The sequence below is a fragment of the Chiloscyllium plagiosum genome, unplaced genomic scaffold, assembly GCF_037043375.1.
Source record: "Chiloscyllium plagiosum isolate Xiang-an unplaced genomic scaffold, Cpla_swu_hap1 HiC_scaffold_9, whole genome shotgun sequence".
NCBI classification, from domain to species: domain Eukaryota; kingdom Metazoa; phylum Chordata; class Chondrichthyes; order Orectolobiformes; family Hemiscylliidae; genus Chiloscyllium; species Chiloscyllium plagiosum.
Genome location: NW_028270147.1, coordinates 10,556,961 through 10,575,790, shown reverse-complemented (window position 1 = coordinate 10,575,790; position 18,830 = coordinate 10,556,961). Strand labels below are relative to the sequence as shown.

At 42.6% G+C, this 18,830-nt stretch overlaps 1 pseudogene; it reads left to right on the top strand.

Annotated features, from left to right (window-relative positions):
- LOC148149084 (uncharacterized) overlaps positions 1-16,773 on the top strand; it is a 46,286-nt pseudogene extending 29,513 nt beyond the window's left edge.
- The last annotated feature ends 2,057 nt before the right edge of the window (positions 16,774-18,830 follow it).

Sequence of the window (18,830 nt, the reverse complement as noted above, 5' to 3'; positions counted from 1 at the left end):
ATTTTTTGCATTAGCCCTTCATCAGGAATGAGGGGATTCCTGATGAAGGGCTTATGCTCGAAACGTCAATTCCCCTGCTCCTTAGTTGCTGCCTGACATGCTGTGTTTTTCCAGCATCACACTCAATGGAAGGAATGCTGGTTTCCATGATGGATTGGGCGGTGTTCACAACTTGCTGTAGTTCCTTTTGGTCTTGTACAGAGCAGTTGCCGTACCAAGCCATGATGCATCTGGATAGGATGCTTTGTATGGTGCATCCATAAAAATTGGTAAGAATCATAGTGGACATTTCGAATTTCCTTAAACTTCTGAGTACCTAAGGGAGTTGGTGTGCTTTCTTGGCTGTAGCTTCGACATGGATGGACCAAGACAGATTGTTGGTGCTATTTACTCTGAGGAACTTGAAGCTTTCACCGATCTCCACCTCAGCTCCATTGTTACAGACAAGGGACATGTCCTCCACTCCACTTCCCGAAGTCGATGACCAGCTCCGTCGTTTTCTTGACATTGTGGGAGAGTTTGTTGTCTTTACACCATACCACTAAGCTCTCCATCTCCTTCCTGTACTTGGTCTCATCATTGTTTGAGATCCAACCTACTATGGGGGTGTCATCAGCAAATTTGGAAATAGAATTACAGCTTAATTTGGCCAAACAGTTATGAGTAGTAATAAACATATTAAGACGAACCAGAAGGATTAACAATACTTCAAAAAAAAATTAATGTCAAAAATTGGCTGAATAGAACTTATGACTGGACGTTAAAGAAGATAATTCTCAACACGCAAAATTGCTTCAAAATTAGATGCCACATCCGAAGCCGAACAAGTTAATACGGTATTATATTCCTTAGGTGGTATAACAGAAGATGCTTATGGAAATAGAACTTCATGGCTTTGGCAGAATAACTGACAAGATATTAGGAATAAAAGTGCTTTGGGAAGCAGTTGAAACTTTATTGCTGGAACAGCACAGCAGGTCAGGCAGCATCCAGGGAACAGGAGATTCGACGTTTCGGGCACAGGCCCTTCTTCAGGAATGAGCAGAGAGTGTTCAGCAGGAGAAGATAAAAGGTAGGGAGGAGGGACTTGGAGGAGGGGAGTTGGAAATGTGATAGGTGGAAAGAGGTCAAGGTGAGGGTGATAGGTCGGAGTAGGATGGAGGCGGAGAGGTTCTTGACCTCTCCGCCTCCATCCTACTCCGACCTATCACCCTCACCTTGACCTCTTTCCACCTATCACATTTCCAACTCCCCTCCTCCAAGTCCCTCCTCCCTACCTTTTATCTTCTCCTGCTGAACACTCTCTGCTCATTCCTGAAGAAGGGCCTGTGCCCGAAACGTCGAATCTCCTGTTCCCTGGATGCTGCCTGACCTGCTGTGCTGTTCCAGCAATAAAGTTTCAACTTTGATCTCCAGCATCTGCAGACCTCACTTTCTCCTGCTTTGGGAAGCAAGCAGGAAAGTGGAGTTGAGACCAGGATAAAATCAGCCGTGATCATGTTGAATAACACAGTGGACTCGAAAGGGTAAAATGTCTACTCCCACTCCTAATTCCTATGTACATTTGCTACGGGGGAAAAATGTTCAGGGGAGATGTTGCATAAGTTAATGAGTCTGGAAAACTTAATTTGCATTTCATTGAGCTCCACTCAACCTGATGATGCAGCACAGTTTTTGGATTGAGAGACAATTAGTTTTTGCACAAAATTGAGATGGAAATAGATGTGACATACAAAATTCTTGATGGTCATGATAATACCCAATGTGATTGATGCTAATTGTGGCTATTCGTACCATGGAATAAATGGCATCTTAAGATTTGTCGATAGGATATGTCCCTCTGCTTATTAAGACTCTATAGTGGTCCATACTCTACCTTGTTAATAAATAGGTCCTTATACAGAGCCTGGAAAATACAGTCTGTGGCAGTGAACTATCCTAGCAACAAACCGCTCATGCCTGATAACCATGGTCCAATATGATGGGGATTGCCAAACTATTACTGTAAGAAACTACAGAAGGTGGTGTGCACAGCCCAGACTATCACAGAAGCTAATCTTACATCCATGGGCTCCATTTACATGGCTCGCTGCCACAGAAAGGCTGCCAACATCATCAAAGACCCATTGCACCCCGGTAATGATCTCCTACAACCTCTTCCATCAGGCAAAGATATAGAAGCCTGAACACCTGCACCAGCAGGTTCAGGAACAGCTTCTTCCTGTCCATTATTAGACTGATGAATAGACTCTCTATATTCAAATAATGCTGATCTTGCTAACGCTGACTTTGTCTAGCATATGCCCTGTGCAATGTAACCTGTATGCCTCTGTCTAAGTCTTTTTGATCTATACATCCTTGCTCATTAGGATCTCTCTGGACTGCTTGCAAACAAAGCTTTTCACTGTACTTCGGTACATGTGACAATCAATCAATGATCGAATTTTGCAACACTCCTTGCAGCAGCTAAAACTATTCAAGGCACAGGTCTGATCACAGGCAGATTAACATTTAAATTATATTAGATACCCTACAGTGTGGAAACAGGCCCTTCGGCCCAACCAGTCTACACCGACCCTCCGCAGAGTAACCCACCCAGACCCATTTCACTCTGACTAATGCACCTAACACTATGGGCAATTTAGCATGGCCAAGTCACCTGACCTGCACATCTTTAGACTGTGGGAGGAAACTGGAGCATCCAGAGGAAACCCACACAGACACAGGGCGAACGTGCAAACTCCACACAGACAGTCACTCGAGGCTGGAATTTAACTTTGGACCCTGGTGCTGTGAGGCAGCAGTACTAACCACTGAGCCACCGTGCCTCATTAAAGATCTGGCTTTCCTAGAGAGAGTGAAAAATGGTTCTTTAGACGATCTCCTCAGGTGAGGGCGTTGTTCTGTGAGGAAAGGTTGAAAGACTAGGTTGGACTCCTTACAGTTAATAAAAGGAACAATGTTCTAATTGAAACATTTAAAACTTTTAAAGACCTTAGCAGATTGGATCCCGAGAAGATGTCTCCCTCAGCCCAGGAATCAAGGGCACAGGGTCGTAGGAGTCAACCATTTAGGGATGTGATGAGAATATGCTTCACTGACAGGGCTATGAATTCTCCGTTGCAGAGAGATGTGGAAACTCAGACAGTCATTAATAATCAAGACCGTGGCCAGGGCATTATTGTGTTTTCAGTGAGTGAAGTGATGTGGGGATAGTGCGAGAAGTGGGATTTGAAGTGCACAATCAGCCATGATTGTATTGAATGAAGGAGCAGGGTCAAAGTCAATCTGACACACTGCAGCTCCTATTTGTTCATTTCCCTGCTTACCCTGAAAAACCAGAGCAAGAAAGGATCGAACCAGATGCACACGTAAATGAGGGTGGATTTTGTGGAGAATAAAAGCAGGGGAGGCAAAAGATGCAGTTGTTGTGTGGCTTCTTCTTCCAAAAAAATCAAGCAGGCATACAATAATGCAGCTGCTCACTACATCACTGGAGCCACTGATGTTAATCCCTTTACCCTTTTCCACTTGAAGCAATGTGACATTCTCATTGCTCATGCCAGCTACCAAAGAACATAACAGACATTTTGCCAAATTGTGGGTTGGAAAATAAACACATCCGCTGACAACTGAGTCGAAGCTTGCCGATAAGCAGCTCACTCAACACCTTTGGCTGTGACAGAGAGGGAGAGGAAAACAGATGGGATAGCATTCCTCAAGACTGGACCGGCTGTGAACTTTGGTTTTTCAAATGAAAGGAACACTTCTCACGTCCGCTGCCCAAGAATGTGGCACTTTCATGTATTTCTGAACTGGGGGATGGGTTGCTTTGTTCAGTGTGGAGGTGCCAGTGTTAGACTGGGGTGGACAAAGTCAGAAGTCATGCAACACCAATCTATAGGCCAACAGGTTTATTGAAAATCACAAGCTTTTGGAACGCTCCTCCTTCATCAGATGAAGAGGCGGCGCTCAGAAATCTTGTGATTTTAAATAAACCTGTTGGACTATAGCCTGGTGTTGTGTGACTTCTGACTTTGTTCAATGTGCAAGACAATATTATAAGCATTTTTCAGGAATGAAACCAGTTTTCATTTCTTGAGACGCTGCAACTTATATGTACTCCAGCAACTGGAATTGCAAAACCACTGCCTTCTTAGAACCACTCGCTTGATTGAGACTCCAGAGCAGAATGTAAACATTGTGAAGTGTACCAAACCTGCACTTTCTTCCGTAGCTTTTTGAAATTGTGTGGAACTCTCAGACTCTGAGGGGGCCTTTAAATGAAGTTAAAAATCACACAATACCAGGTTATAGTCCAACAGGTTTATTTCGAAGGACAAGATCTCGGAGTGCAGCTCCTTTGTCAGGTAGCTAGCTAATGAAGGAGCAGCACTCTGAAAGCTTGTACTCCCAAATGAACCTGTTGGACTATAACCTGGTGTCATGTGATTTTTAACTTTGTCCAGCCCAGTCCAACACACACATCTCCACATCTTGCCTTTAAATGAGGCAAATGTAAATGGCAAAAAGATCTCAATGTGAGGTGCTCAACCTGAACTTATTAATTTTTCGCTCGCAGTGAATAAGATATCACCAAGCTGCCCAAATACCCCCATGCGGCAACTTTGCAATTCATATGATGATGTGCGCTCCTTTAATTCCTCAGAAAATTATTGCTCATTACTTGTCTTGTGTACAAAACTGGTGCTGTTGTAAATAAGAAAAAGGTTGGCAGTTGCCTTCTAATAGATAAATCAACATCATCTTTATCATGTTGCTTGTAAACTGCAGGACTGATTTTGTAAACAGGCAATTATCAACTAGGCAGAGAACAACTAATTGTAACATGTTACCTGAGGGACAATCACAGCTGACGGGAACTGATGGGATTATATACATTGCCTTTATACAATGCTAGAACAGAAAGGTGACACCTCTACAGAGAAAAATAAATAGTACTGTCCAAATGATGCTAAATACAGCGCTGAGGAGACCCAAGAAGCTACAATGGTTCTCTCTAAAGCAAGAGGAGATTTGAAACTCAACTGGACTCACCACATAAATCCAATGGCTACAAAAGCAGGTCAGAGGCTAGGCATACTGCAGAGAGTAACTCACTTCCTGACTTCCCAAAGCCTGTTAACCATCGACAAGGCACACGTCAGGAATGTGATGGAATATTCCCCACTTGCCTGGATGAGTGCAGCTCCAACAACACTCAAGAAGCTTGACACCATCCAGGACGAAACTGCCCAATTGATTTGTTTGATTTATTGTTGTCACATGTACTGAGATACAGTGAAAAGTGTTGTTTTATGTCTTCTCTACAAGCAGCTCTCACTATAAAAAGTTCATCAGGGTGATAGAACAAAGTGCAGAATACAATGTTACAGCCACAGAGAAGGTGTATATAGAGAAAGAGAGTGAGAGAGAGATAGAGAGAGAGAGATCAAAATTAATCTTTAAGAGGTCTGTTCACAAGTCTTAAAAGCAGCAGAGAAAAAGTTGTACTTGAATCTGTTTGTACTTGTATTCAAACTTTCATATCTTCTGCCCGACAGAAGAGGATGGGAGAGATTATAACTGGGGTGGGAGGGGTCTTTGATGATGTTGTCTGCCTTCCTGAGGCAGCAGGAAGTATAGGTGGAGTCAATGGATGGAAGGCTGGTTTGCAAGATGAACTGGGCTGTGTTCATGACTCTCTGTAGTTTCTTGCGGTCTTAGGCAGAACAGTTGCCATACCGAGCTGTGATACTTCCAGATAGGATGCTTTCTATGCTGCACCTACAAAAAGTTTTTAGAGTCCTTGTGGACATGACAAATTTCCTCAGCCTCCTGAAGAAGTAGAGATGTTGTTATGCTTTCTTAACTGTCGTGTCGAAATGGGCAGACCAGAACAGATTGTTGGTGATCGACACTCCCAGGAATTTGAAGTTCTCGACCATTTCCACATCAGCTCCATTGATTCAGATAGAGCCATGCCCTCCACTCGGCTTGTAAATGGAGGTTAGGGCAGAATTTGCCCACACACAGTCGTGATTGGCAACATATCCACAAACATCCATTCCCTCCACCACCGACGCTCACCAGCAGCAGTGTGTACTCTAGAAAAGATGCACTGCAGAAATTCACCAACAATCCTGAAATAGTACCTTCCAAACTGACAACTACTTCCATCCAGAAGGATAAGGACAGCAGATACATGGGAACATTACCCCTTGCAACTTCCCCTCCAAGCCACTCACCATCCTGACTTGGAATATATCACTGTTTCTCAATGTCGCTTGGTGAAAATCCTGGAATTCCCTCCCTAATGGCATTGTGGATCATTTTGCAGCAGATGGACTGCAGCGATTCAAGAAGGCAGCTCACCACCACCTTCTCAAGGGCAGCTAGGGACAGTCAATAAAAGTTGGACCAGTCGGAGATGCCCACATCCCACTGGTGAATAAAAAAAGGAATTTCAAATTATGATTCGCTTTGTTAGAGTAAATAAGAAGAAGCTTTCTCCACTGTTACTAGGATTGCTAATCAGATAGAATAGATTTAAACTAACTATGAACTGAACTAGAGGTGATCTGAGGAATTTGAGGAATCCCTCTAGGGATTCTATGAATTTTGCTTTGACACAATTTCTTGCTATGAATGTGCGCACACTCCCTGAAATAACGGTGGAAGCCACTATTTGATTTTCGAAAGGGAATTGGATAACAGCTTGAGAAGGAATGGTGAGCAGGACTGAGTGAAAAGAGAAAGGAACCAGGGACGATTTGCATGGCTCCTTTAAAGGGATCATATTGTAGTTTCTAGAAATCTGAAACAAAAACAGAAATTATTGCAGAAACTCAACAAGGTCTGGCAGCATCTGTAAAGAGAAACAGAGTCAGTGTTTCGGGTCTGACATGACTCTGCTTCAGAGCGCTGAAGAACATGAATGTTTTCTTCAAACACACAACATTAACTGTGTTTCTTTCTGCAGATGCTGGCAGGGCTGTATAGTTTCTCCATATTTTCTGTAATGCTTTCCTTTGATTTGATAGCACAGAATGATGGACTGAACAGGTTTCTTCACTGATTCATTGTCCTGAGGGAAACAGTGCACCTAGGATAGACATTTCTCACTGTATTCCCTCTTACAGCAGTTGCCGTACAGTTACTCCATAGACATATAACCCAGAAGGAAAAATAGTAGAGAGACTCATTGGTGAGGCCTCTTCTGGAGTACTGTTTCCAGTTCTGATCGCCCAGTTATAGGAAGGATATGATCAAGCTGGAGAGGGTTCAGGATATTTCTGGATATGGAAGGTTTGAGTTATAAAGAAAGGCTGGGACTTTTTTCTCTGTAGCATAGGAGGCTGAGAGATGACCTGATAGAAGTTTATAAAATAATGAGAGACATTGATAGAGTTGATGGTAGTTGTCTTTTCCCAAGGATGGGGGATTTCAAGATTAGGGGGCACATTTTTAAGGTGAGAGGAGAGAGATTTTAAAAAGACATAAGAGGCAAATGTTTTACACAGAGGGTGGTTTGTGTGTGGAATGAACTTCCTGAGGAAGTGGTGGATGTGGATACAGTTACAATGTTTAAAAGACATTTGGATAAGTACATCAATAGGAAAGGTTTGAGCCAGGAGCAGGTAGGTGGGACTAGTTTGGGATTATGGTCAGCATGGACTGGTTGGATCGAAGGGTCTGTTTCCATGCTGTGTGACTGCATGACTATCATTTTAAAAGAAACATTTGGATATGAATGTGCTCAGCATACTGAAGCTGCTCCCTTTTGAATTATACAAGATAAGTTGGACCAGTATGCAACATTTGCAAGTTTCATTGATGCTGCCTTCTGGGATTAAATGGGATTTCTGTTTTGCCTTCCATGTAGTCAGCCGGTAGAGCCAATAGGGAAGTCTATTGGGACACAATACTTGTGTAAGGAGGTCTGATGCAACTTGAGAGGTTTGGACACTTTACCAGAGAGGCAGCAATGCGCATGTCCCCCACACGCATGTACTAACCTGTCATGGGTGGCTGAATTTGGAACCAATTAACTCATTCCAGTTCGGAAGAAGGGTCACTAGACCTGAAAGGTTAATTTTCTCCACAGATGCTGCCAGACCAACTGAGTATCTGTGGCAAATTCTGTTTTTATGTGTGATTCCACACTGAGGCAGAGGTGGTGACAGTGGGTGTGCTTTGTAGGAAGGGGCTGCAGTTCCCACATTATCCTTGTGGAGCTCCCTGTTCTCTTAAGAAATGAGAGAATGGTAATTAGTGGGCAGTACATCAGTACCATGACTTCAGCCCAGTTTCTGTTGATCGGAGAGGGAGTATTAAAATTGTCTTGGTGTCATTATATCGCACCTTTTATTCAAAAACGATATCGTAGGGTCACTGCTTGCTTGGTAAAAGAGGCTTCTAGCCTGAAACAGGCTGGTGATTTGTTTACCAAATCAAAAACCTCTGTAAAAGGGCAGTACATTTCTGAAAGATGATGTGCAACAGGGCTGTTTTCCCTGGTGTGGCAGAGGCTGAGGGGTGACCTTATAGAGGTTTATAAAATCATGAGGGGCACGGATAGGATAAATAGACAAAGTCCATCCCTGGGGTGAGGGGATTCCAGAACTAGAGGGCAAAGGTTTAGGGTGAGAGGGGAAAGATATAAAAGACCTAAGGGGCAATGTTTTCATGCAGAGGGTGGTACGTGTATGGAATGAGCTGCCAGAGGGAGTGGTGGAGGCTGGTACAATTGCAACACTTAAAAGGCATCTGGATGGGTATATGAATAGGAAGGGTTTAGAGGGATATGGGCCAGGTGCTGGCAGGTGGGACTAGATTGAGTTGGGATATCTGGTCAGCATGGACAGGTTGGACCAAAGGGTATGTTTCCGTGCTGTACATTCTGTGACTCTCTGACCAATGTGATTGTGTAACAGCACTGTCAAATTTTCAAAGGAATCCTGTATGGACTGAATGACTGGAGGTTGTGATTTACTGCTGCTCTTTTAGCAGCACCATAAACAGATCAAATATTGTCAGAACATGGAGGACAAATTCCCAGTGCAAACATGTGCATGTTGAGTGCATTGGCCATGGGAAATGCAGGACTACGGGGATATGGTGGTGGTGAGGGTGGGGGTGGGATGGGAATGGATAGGATGCTCTTTGGAAGGTCAGAGTGGACACAAAGGGCCAACTGGCCTTATTCCATACTGTTGGGATTCTATGATTCGATTTGTGGATGTGTGTTTGTGTGTGTGTGTGCCTATCCTGCACTTCCGTTAACCTATCTTTGAAAGCCTCCCACATCTCAAATGTGGACTTCCCTTCAAATAGCTGTGTCCAATCCACATTTCCCAGCTCCTGCCTAATTTTGATATAATCGGCCTTGGCCCAGTTTAGTACTCTTCCCTTAGGACCACTCTCTTCTTTATCTATGAGTATTCTAAAACTTACAGAATTGTGGTCACTGTTCCCAAAGAAATCCCCACCGCAACTTCACCCACTTGTCCTGGCTCGATCCCCAGTACCAGCTCCAATATGGCCCCTTCCCTCATCGGACTATTGACATACTGCTCTATAAAACTCTCCTGGACACTTCGTAGAAATTCTACTCCATCCGACCTCTGACGCTAAGTATATCCCAGTCAATGTTGGGAAAATTAAAATCTCCCATCACCCCTACCCTACTGCCTCTACATCGATTCATAATCTGTTTACCTATTTGTTCTTCTACTTCACACTCACTGTTGGGAGATTTGTAATACAGCCCCAACAATGTAACGTCACCTTTCTTATTTCTCAGCTCCACCCATAATGCCTCACTACCCAAGCCCTCCATAGTGTGCTTCTTTAGCATAGCCGTGATATCGTCCCTGACCAGCAATGTAACTCCACCCCCCCCCCCTTTTACCTCCCTCCCTGTCCTGTCTGAAGCGTCTATATCCTGGAACATTTAGTTGCCAATCATCACGCCCTTCCTTCAACCAAGTTGATGTTCATATATCTTGGTGGCTAGTTTTCTGCTGATTTGTCCAATGCAGTGTTTGTTACAGTTCTGGCAAGGTTTATTTGTAACTGACCTTAGTTTTGCCTGTTGCCTGTAAAGGGTCTTTCAAGTTCATTAGCTGCAATTTTCGTGTTTGGTGGGTTTGTGGACTATCATGATGCTAAGAAGTCTAAGTAGTCTGACAGTCTTTTCTGAGATGCAGTTGATGTAGGGGAAAGAGGATGTGTTTTGTAATGTCCAGTTTACTCCCAGCAACATTCTGATAAATCTTTTCTGAACCGTCTCCTGTTTAATAATATTCCTCCTGCAACAGGGCAACCAGAACTGTACACAGTTCTCCAGAAGAGGCCTCACCAGTATCCTGCACAATCTCAACGTGATGTCCCAACTCCTATACTCAATGCTCTGACCAATAAAGGAAAGCTTACTAAGCTACATTTTGAACACCTCCTACGATGGAGAAGTCCAAAACAAGGGGGCGTATTTTTTTAAGGTGAGGGCAACAAGATTTAAAAAGGAAACGAGGAACAATGTTTTTACACAGATAGTGGCTCATGTGTGGAATGTACTGCCAGGGAAAGTGGTGCATGTGTGTACAGTTACAGTTCATAAATAGGAAAGGTTTGGAAGGACATGAATCAAGTGCAGCCAAGTGGGACCAGATTGGTTGGGGAACATGGTTGGTATAGATCAGTTGCACTGAAGGATCTGTTTCCATGCTGTATGACTCTATGACTCTATGGCATTTAGCAATTGCACACATGCATTGCATATATGCAGAAATACTAGCGTATTGTTACAGCCAGACACCCTGAGAGAAATATCCCAAGTAATTATAATTTATGACAGGGCACTTCAAATTGTCAAGCTTCTAGGTGAGGAGGGATGTTGAGGCTCTCCATTTTATCACCCAGCCCCTCGTAACTAGATGCATGTTTGAGCTTCTACAGCATACAAGGCTATTGACCAAGTGCTGGAAAATTACATTAGAATAGTTTGGCTTGTTTATGACTGGCAGGTAACCGATGGACTAAAGGGCCTTTTTCTGTTTTGTCGATCTCTATGATTCTACCTGCACCCCAGATAGTGCGAGTGTCTGAGCTCCTTTCCAGCTGGAGTTTTGCCCCAGTCCATTTGAAGGAGATAAGCTCGGTAGACAATATCTCAATTTGGAGAAATGCCTTTGTCCTGTTTCCTGGAGGAGGGGGGGGCGGGGCACAGTGGCTCAGTGGTTAGCATTGCTGCCTCACAGCATCAGGGGCCTGGGTTCGTTTCCATCCTCAGGTGACAGTCTCTGAGGAGTTTGCACATTCTCCCAGAGTCTGCAAAGTATTCCTCTGGGTGCACTGGTTTCCTCCCACAGTCTAAAGATGTGCAGCTTAGATAGATTATCCATAGTAAATTTTCCATATTGTCCGAGGATATGCAGACAAGGTGGATTAATCTTGGGAAATTCAGGGTTATGGGGATAGGTTGGGGGACTGGATCTGGGTGGGATGCTCTACGTAGGTTCAGTGTGGACTCGATAGGCCAAATGGCCTGCTTCTACACTGTGGGGATTGTATGAACTGAGAGCCCCTGAGTGAGATCAGTGTTTAAAATGTAATCAGTCCTCAGGTTTCTACTCCTGATTACTGTGGAACAGTCTGCTGGGAAGTGTATCGACAGGTAATGCACTCTTTAATCAGATATGGAAGATACGCCCTTTTGGGAAGGGGCTGGCATAAGATTACGAGCTGTGGGAGTGGGCCATTTTGCCCATCAAGTCTGCTCTGACATTCAGTGAGATCACGGGTTTATCTAATAATCCTCAACACTTTCTTGTCTATTCCCCATAAACCTTGATTCCTGCACTGATTAAAGATCCGTCTACCTCGGCCTTGAATATACTTAACAACCCAATCTCCACAGTCCTTTGTAATAAAGAATTTCACAGATTCACTATCCTCTAAGCGAAAATGTTCCTCTTAAATGTGTGATCCCTTATTCTGAATTTAAGACATTGGGTCCTAGATTCTCACACAAGGGAAATTAACTTCTCTGCATCTACCCTGTCAATACTGTTAAGAATATTATAAAGTTGAACACAGTCACCTTTTACTCTTCTCAATTCCAATGAATACAAATCAACTTACTCAACATCTCCTCATAACAAAGCCCCTCTGTAACTTGATTCATCCCAGGTAACCTTCTCTGGACTGCCCCCAACATTAATATATCCTTCTTTAGGTAAAGGAACCAAAGCTGTTCACAATATTCCATCTGATTAGTGACGTGTTTGGTTTTAGCAAAGCCTCCATATTTTTATATTCTATTCACCTGAAATAAAAGCTATTACTTGGTGAACTTGGGTGCTGGCTTTTCCTGATTCCATCCCTCTGCTCGGCAGTCTATTTAAATAATATTCAGCTCCTCTATTCTTCCTGAAGAAGTGCATAACCTCACATGTTCCCACATTATATTCCATCTGGCAAGTTGTGTCCATTCACTCAACCTGTGTATTCCCTGTGTAAACACTGTGTGTCATTCTCACCACTTACCTTCCCACTATACTTTTTTTGTCATTCAGAAACCTTGGCAATGTTACATTCATTCTCCTCATCCAAGTCATTAATGTATGTTGGCAATAATCTTGACTCCAACATTGATCCCTGTGCACTCTACTAGTGCCATCCTAGAAATACTCCCCTTATCACACCTCTTAGTCTTCTATTAGTTAGAGAATTGACCATCCATGCTAAAATTCTACCCACAATACCCAGAGCTCTTCTCTTATTTAGTAGCATGTGGTACCTTAACAAATGCCATTTGGAAGTTTAATTCATTACATCTAATGCTTCCCCTTTATCTATCCTGTTTGTTTGCTCCTCAAAGAACATGAATCTATGAAGCCACACTAACTTTACTTGATCATCAACAAACGCATCCTTTATGATGGTTTTTTTTGGGTTGCGGGATTCCAGAAATAGAGGCCATCGGTTTAGGGTGAGAGGGGAAAGATTTAAAAGGGACCTAAGGGGAAAGGCGCGTGTATGGAATGAGATGCCAGAGGAAGTGGTGGAGGCTGGCGCAATTACAACATTTAAAAGGCATTTGGATGGAGACATGAATAGGAAGTGTTTAGAGGGATAGAGGGCAAATGCTGGAAAATGGGACTAGATTAATTTATGATATCTGGTTGGCATGGATGAGTTGGATCAGAATGTTTTCATCTTTATGGCTCTATAAACCTAAGACTCTTAACAATTTATGAATGACAGATGTTAAGCTATCTGGTTTGTTGGCTCCCTCCTGTTCTGAATGTGGACGTTACATGACACTTTCCCCAAAACTAAGGATTCTTGGAATATTACTAGCAATGCATCCATTATCTCTATATCTACTTCCTTTAATTACTAAGGAGACATCTCACAAGTTCAGGGCACCTATCAATCTTTTGTTCTGTTAGTTTCCCTGGTACCTTTTCTTGAATGATCGTTGTTATTTCTTAAAAACATAGAAATATAGAAGATAGGAGCAAGAATAGGCTAATTGACCTCTTGAGCCTGTTCCGTCATTTAACATGAACATGGCTCTATATCGTGCCCCATACTCTTTGAACCCTTTAGCCATAAGAGCTGCATCTACCTCCTTCTTGAAAACATAATGTTTTGACCTTAACTGTGCTTTCTGTGGCATTGAACTCCACAGGCTCACACTCTCTGGGTGAAGACATTTCTCCAAATGTTTATTCCTTATCCTTATAGACCATAACACCATAGCACACAGGAACAGAAATTAGGCCATTCGGCCCATTGAGTTTGCTCCACCATTCAATCATGGCTTATAAATTCTCAACCTCATTCTCCCACCATCTCTCCATAACCTATGATCCCCTTAAACGATGGTTCTGGACTCTCCTACCATTGGCAACATCCTTCCTGCATTTATTCTGTCTTGTCCTGTTAGAGTTTTAGAGGTTTCTATCAAATCCCCCTCATTCTTCTAAACTCCAGTGAATATAATCCTAACCGACTTAATCTCTCTTCACACGTCATCCCAACCTCCTACCTTATCCTGACCCCATAACTCCACACTTACCATGGCTAACCCACCTAGCCTGCACAACTTAGTATTAATAATCCACCCAACCTGCACATCTTTGCACTGTGGGAGGAAATCATAGCACCCAGTGAAAACTCACACTGACACAAAGAGAATCAAACCTGGATTCTTGGTGCAGTGAGACAGCAGTGGTAAATACCAAGCCACCACTGCATCCCTCAATCTTCCACCCAGCTTTGTATCACCTCTAAATTTTGAAAAATTATATTTTGTTCCCACATCTGAATCATTAACATCTATTGTGAATCCTCTAATCATCTTGTATGTCTCAATTAAGTCGCCTCTCAACCTTCTTCTCTCTCATGAAAACAGCCTCAAATCCTTCAGCCTTTCCTCATAAGACCTTCCGTCCATACCAGACAACATCCTAGTAAATCCTCTCCGAACCGTTTTCAAAGCTTCCACATCCTTCCTATAATGCGGTGACCAGAACTGTACACAATACTCTAAGTGCAGCTGCACCAGAGTTTTGTATAGCTGCAACATGACCTCGTGGCTCCGAAATTCAATCCCTCTACCAATAAAATCTAACATGTTGTATGCCTTCTTAACAACCCTATCGATCTTGATGGCAATTTGCAGGGATCTATGTACATGGAAGCCGAGATCTCTCTGCTCATCTTTACTCCCAAGAATCTTGCCATTATCCCAGTACTCCTTATTCCTGTTGCTCCTTCCAAAGAAAATCAACTTACTCTTTCCCATATTAAACATTATTTGCCACCTGTCAGCCCAGCTCTGCAGCTTGTCTATGTCCTTCTGTAACTTGCAACATCCTTCAGCAGTATCCACAACTCCACCGACCTTCGTGTCATCCACAAATTTACTAACCCATCCTTCTATGCCCTCATCCAGGTAATTTATAAAAATGATAAACAGCAGTGAACCCAAAATTAGATCCTTGCAGTACACTACTAGTAACTGAACTCCAGGATGAACATTTCCCATCAACCACCACCCTCTGTCTTCTTTCAGCTAGTCAACTTCTGATTCAAACCGTTAAATCACCCTCAATCCCATGCCTCTGTATTTTGTGCAATAGCCTACCGTGGGGAACCTTATCAAACCCCTTACTGAAATCCATACACACCACATCAACCGCTTTACCCTCATCCACCTGTTTGGTCACAATCTCCCAGAACTCAATAAGGTTTATGAGGCACAAGCTACCCTTCACAAAACCATGTTGACTATCCTGAATCAACTTATTCCTCTCTAGATATAAACCCTATCTCTTATAACCTTTTCCAACACTTTGCCCACAACTAAAGTAAGGCTCACTGGTCTATAATTACAGAGTTGTCTCTACTCCCCTTCTTAAACAATTGTTATCCTATAGTCTTCTAACACTATTCCTGTAGACATTGATGACATAATGATGATCAAAGCCAAAGACTCTGCAACCTCCTCCCTGGTTTCCCAGAGAATCCTAGGAGAAATCCCTACTTGCCTGCCATTTAGAAAATGACCCATTTGTTGTTACATTTCATTTCCTGTTTGATAATCAATTTTCTATCCGTCTCAATACCCTACCCCAAGCTCATGTGCATTAATATTGTGCATTAATCTCTTATGTGCGACTTTGTTGAAAACCTTCTGAAAATGCAAATAAACCACATCTACTGGCTTCCCATAATCAACTTTATTATTTATGCCCTCAAAGAATTCCATTAGATGAATTCACTTTTGTAAATCCATGCTGATTGCATCTAATTCTACTACTATTTTCTAAGTGCCCTGCTATAAAATCCTTGATAATGGGAGTCTAACATCTTCCTTACTATCAACGTCAAACTCACTGGTCTATAATTCTCTATTCTGAGGAAGGGTTACTATATCCAAAATATTAACTCTGATTTCTCGCCACAGATGCTGCCAGACTTGCTGAGCTTTTCCAGCATTTTCAATTTTTGTCTATAATTTGCTGTTTTCTCTCTATGTGCGTTTTCAATTAGGGGGCATTACATTAATCACCGTCCAATCTGTAGGAACTGGCCCAGAGTCTAAAGAATCTGTGAATACGACCACCATGCATCTAGTATTTCCAGGCAATTCCCTCCCCTTTTTACTTCCTTGACTATTGAGTATGTTCAGAATGCTATTGGTTTCCTCCGGTTGCATATGAGAACTCCAGGTCACAGAGAAGGATCCAAATTCAGAAGGTGGAGGAAGAGAGAAGTTGATGTAAGTAGCAACAAAAAAAAAAATCTCTGCCTGAACTTACACAGCGATAATGCATCAGTCTCAATCAGCCATAGAATTATTTTCGTGCAGAAGGAGGCTATTCGGCCCATTGTTTCTACACAGGCTCTACAAGTGATCAATTCGCTTAGCTTCATACTTCAGCAATCGTGCATACCTTTCCCTTTCAGACAGCAGTCTAATTCCGTGTTGAATACACTGGTTTGAACCTGCCCCACCACTCTCAGCCAGTTTATTCCAGATCCTAGCCACTTGCTGCAAGGGAAGTCTTTGCCTTAGGTCACCATTGTGTCTTTTGCTTATTCCTCACAATTACTGTGCTCTCTGATTCTTGATCCTCCCACAATAGCAACACGTTCTCCATATTTACTCTGTCCAGACCATTGACAGTTTTGAATTTCTCCATTATGTTTTTATCTTTAGGTACTGCCATGCAGGGATTCAGGGCTACAATTTAATGACCTAAGTTCCCTTCTAAATGCAGCTTCTGTGCTTAAAGTACAGAATTAATCTTATAGCATATAAAGCCAGCATACTGACAGACTACCCGGACTGCTCAGCCACCTTAAAATTGGCATTTTCTACGTGATTGTAGTCTTCAACAAACCCTTCATCAGTTACATTGTAATGTAAAATTGTCATTTGGATTGTTCACTATATTGAGCCCTCATCGATGTCTCTGGAGGACAAAAAACATGGCATTTCTTTGAAGAAGAACACAAGAGTGCTCTCCTGTGTACTGACCAACACTTATCCCTCAACCTACATCACTAAAAACAAAGTCATAAGTCACATCACACCAGGTTGTAGTCCAACAGACGTCTTCACCCGACAAAGACGCAGTGCTCTGAAAGCTTGTGATTTCAAATAAACCTGTTGGACTAGAACCTCGTGTCATGTGACTTCTGACTTTGTCCACCCTGGTCCAACACCAGCACCTCCACATCATTACTAAAAGCAGGTCACTCTGATATTGATTCATTGCTTCTTTTGGGACCTTCCTGTGCACAAATTGGCTGCCATGTTTCCGGAGTTAAGAGAAAGGAAAGTCACCCATATTCGCAGAGGGCTGCTGTGCATTGGAGAGAGACAACTGCCTGGTGCAATAACCTGAAGATCATTGCACCAGGCAGTGCAGAAACTGAATCCCTGGTGGTGGAATTGCTCCATATTGCAAACCAGCCATCGAGCCAACTGAATTAACCAACCCCCCGTTAAGTACAATGACTGACAAGCATTTTGGGTCATTTTAAGAACATGAAAAGAGTGATACAAGTGCAAGAGTTTCTTTGTTTTAACTGTGACTCTGCAATTAATAGTTTTTGTCATCTTCATATCACAAAGAGCATTAAAAGCCATTTCATAACTGAAATAATAAAATCAGATGGTATCATGCTGGGATTCTGGGCAGCTTCTGCCTGACTTCAGTGGATCACACTACTGTAATCAATTAGCAGACAAGGCTTGCCAAGTACTTCAAACAATGCAGCATTCAGTCCGAGATTTAGAGAATATTCCAAGGTCCTGACTGTTCTGGGTTATTCCCCTTCACTTCCACAGGTGGAAACCCCTGCTGACAGTCAGTGAGATGAATATTACCGTGAATGGAGTGCTATGGCTATTGCTTAATGTATTTGAGTTCAAATCTCAGCAGAGCAGCTGATGGACTTTAAAATCAATTAATAAAATTTGCAATATGAAGTTAGTCTCAGTAATGGTGACCATTACAGCAAATAATGACCATTACTGTCAAATAAAAACCTTTTGGTTCGTAAATGCTGTCATTATCTGGGCCAAGTCAAAACTCATATGATACCCAGTTTTGGTCCAATAAATTTATTTAAAACACAAGCTATTGGGGCACTGCTCCTTTGTCAGGTGAAATGGAGGGGGGCACACAGGCACAGAATGCATAAGAAGAGAGATCATGGCAAAGTGTGGTCAGCCCACATTTGGAGTATTGTGCACAGTTTTGGGCCCCATATCTCAGGAAGGATATATTGGCTCTGGAGCATATTCGGAGGACGTTCATGAGAATGGTCCCAGGAATGAAAAGTTTAACATATGAGGAACATTTGAGGACTCTGATTTTATATTCAATAGAATTTAGAAGGATGAGGGGGAGGATCTAATTGAAACATACAGAATACTGAATGGCCTTTACAGAATATATGTTAGAAAGACATTTTCATTGTTTGGAGAGACTAGGATCCAAGGCACAGCCTTAGATTAAAGGGAAGACCTTGTAGAATGGAGATAAGGAGAAACTTCTTCAGCCAGAAAGTGGTGAATCTATGGAATTCACTGCCACAGCAGGCTGTGAGGCCAGGTCATTGAGTATATTTAAGATGGAGATAGATAGGTTCTTGAGTATAGAGGGGATCAAGGGTTATGGGAAGAAAATTAGAGAATGGGGTTGAGAAACTTATGGTGGAGCAGACAGGCTGAATGGCCTAATTTCTGCTCCTATGCCTTATGGTCTTAAAATAATTGCAGATAATTAAGAATGTCAACA